This window comes from Talpa occidentalis, unplaced genomic scaffold, assembly GCF_014898055.3.
Source record: "Talpa occidentalis isolate TD23 unplaced genomic scaffold, MPIMG_talOcc4v2.1 talOcc4.14, whole genome shotgun sequence".
NCBI lineage: Eukaryota > Metazoa > Chordata > Mammalia > Eulipotyphla > Talpidae > Talpa > Talpa occidentalis.
The window spans coordinates 14,949,351-14,952,368 of record NW_023601433.1 but is presented as its reverse complement, the minus strand read 5'-3'; the positions used below and the strand labels follow the sequence as shown (position 1 = coordinate 14,952,368).

Here is a 3,018-nt window from a genome sequence, read left to right as displayed (position 1 = left end):
AATAGTGCAATAGGAAACAAGGCAATAAGTATTTCCTTCTCTTACAGTGTGATCACCATGAAAGGTATAGGATAAATCTTGGCTGTCTATAGTGGCAATCCTACATAGCAGACAGTCGTGAGACAATCACCACAAGTGGGAATGAAGTTCCCAATAGGTGTACAAGCTAGATATTACCTTAACAATGGTCTCACGCAGGAGTCGTGTGACCCTGGTCTCACTCTAGAAGGCAGAAATCCACTCACCTCAAATGATGAAGCCCGTGGTGAAACCCTCCACATAACATGTCACTGAAAGACACAGAGAGAAACAAAGCTAAGGAATGGAGCCTTCAACAATGAGGTATGGATTGAGAACAGAAGCTACACCATGAGCAGGTCTTTACCATGGGAAGCCAATAGCTTGGCAGAATTTGCTCAAGCAATTGTTTATCCCAAACAAAATACAATCCAACATAAGGAAATTACATCTCAAACACTGCCACAGGAGAGTAGCCTATTGGGCCTCAGATGACACCTGTAAGAGATTTTTGGTCACCATCTCTCTTAAGCCATTAAGAGTTCTCATCATTGACCCAAATAAGTTATTCTGTAGGTTTTTATACACTTGCACCTAAAAATGCTTACCACAGCTGGATTCTGCAGAATGGAATACAGGTGTTTTTGAGTTTTTGTGTCGTCCTGTTGCTGGAAGTTATGGAAGCAAATTTGCCCAGGATCACATCAAGGTGACAGTTTCTAGGTAGAATGAAGATGGATAGCTATCAAAAGATCCACTCAACCTCTCTGGAATTGTGTCTTTATAATGTAAATCCATTACATTCTCATTGTAAATTAAAATAAATATATTAAGGGATAAATGAATGAATAAAGAAATGAATGAGTAAACATATAAACGAATGCATGAATATATGTATACACATATGCATGTGTATGTGTATGTGTATATATATACACATATGTGTATAAATATACATACATATATATATATATACACACACACACACATTTAAGAATATCAATGAGAGAAACAGAACTAAGAATCTGCCCCAATGAGACCTCCTTCTTAAACTTATGGACTAAGAACAAATGACTAATTTATGAGAGGATCTCATTACATGATCACATAATGGATGTTATACTTGCACCAATGTCCTCATTATCATTCTAGAAAAGGTCATAGAGAATTTTAAAGCTTGATGTCATTGTTTAAGCATTTTTTTAATTGAGTAGAGGGACTTAATTGGGCTACAAGAGGATGAACTTGGGTCCACTATACAGATTGAGTTTACTTAGTAATACTGTTGTCACTAAGAGCCCCAGAGAATTGGATTGAAATGGTGACTATTTAATAATGCCAAGAGATGACTTTTGGCCCATGGAATGAATACTCGACAGGGTTTTCCAAGAGACATCCATGGAACAGATTAGCTCCTGTGTCTCACCCTCACCTCAACTATTCCACACCATGAACATATACCTTCAAATAGAAATTGATTCTGAGACACCAGTACATTTCTCAGCAGTTATCTTCCCTCAAACATACTTGAGTTATTGGCTTTAACACCTCAATGTACACAATGTGTTCCCAGAGGAAAATTACCTATTTTTACAGACTGTTTTCACTTCATCATTAAGGATACACTTCCACTGTCCATAGCTCTAGCTTGCAGAGTTGACACTCAAGAAGAAATCAAACACATCTATGTATTTCAGATACAAAGTTGCCTGAAATACACTTATTGAGCATAGGCTAGATTGTCCCTGAGTCCCATGTAGTGTGAGATCTCTACCTATGATGAGACAAACACTCACCTGTATAACTGAGGCCACAGCAAAATCTTCAAAGATCATCCCACTGAAAGATTGATAGAAACACAAGAAGAATAAAAGATCTAAGGGCTGGCTCTAAGGGACTGCTTTGAGAATACTTAGATTACAAAATATGTCTTAATGCTGAGCATATCTTAATAGGTGACCACCCACAGTCCAGGTAGCTCCACACAAGATGTGCTCAAGCAATTGTCTGCCCCAACCGTGAAGTATTTTGTTCAATGTGGCAGACAATGATCCTCAACATACTGTAAGGATCAAGACATAATTGGGCCTCAGATGGGTCCTACAAGATTTTATTTGGCCATCACAGCTCCTCAGCCATTTTTTCTCTTCATTGACCCAGATAAGATATTTCAATACTATTTTCATTAAATAAACTTACCATAGCTTATTCTGGAAATCAGACCCAAGGAGGGTTGGATATCTGAGTTTTCACTGTTGGACACGTGTCTGTCTTCTTTGTGCCAGGGTCAGCAGCACAGAAGGAGTTCTTTAGGGGCGACAGTTCTTTGGTAGAGATGAGGAAGACAGCTATCAGGAAATCTACTCAATCACTTGAGAACTCATTCCTCTAGCATGAACTACTACAGATATATGTATACATTTAAGAAAGCATCAATGGCAAAAACAGAATAAGAATATGCCCCTATTGTGGCCTCTTTCAAAAAATAATGGAGAAAAACAAATGACTAAATTTTGAGTGGGTTTCATTACATGATCATAGGGGAGAGAAAACTTTCCCCAACGTTCTCATCATCTTTCTAAAAAAAGGGGGGGGGGATTTTATAGCTTGCTGCCTTTGCATCTTTTCTTGAGCAGAATAACTGTAACTGGGATTCAAGTGGATGAACTTAGGTCCGCAATACAGATTGAGCTACATAGAAATAAATGGCACTACCAAGATCCCAGGATAAGTAAATTTAAATGGCGAATATTTACGAATGCCAAGAGATGACTTTTGGCCTTTGGAATGAATACTCAACAGGGTCTTCCAAAAGACAGCTTGGAACAGATTAGCTCTGTATCTTACCCACACCCTCAATTCTTTCTGCAACATGGACAGGCATATTGATTCTGAGACAACAATGTATTTAGCAGCAGTTATCTTTCTTTATGCATATTAGAGCTGCTGGCCTCAACTTTTGGATACACACACCTCAGTATGAATGGGTTCTCAGAGAAG

At 38.3% G+C, this 3,018-nt stretch overlaps 1 non-coding gene across 1 annotated transcript; it reads right to left on the bottom strand.

Annotated features, from left to right (window-relative positions):
- Positions 1 to 500: 500 nt before the first annotated feature.
- On the bottom strand, positions 501 to 576 carry LOC119245347 (small nucleolar RNA SNORD115). The gene has a single exon (XR_005125283.1). It is a non-coding gene; the product is annotated as a small nucleolar RNA SNORD115 (small nucleolar RNA).
- Between the last annotated feature and the right edge of the window lie 2,442 nt (positions 577 to 3,018).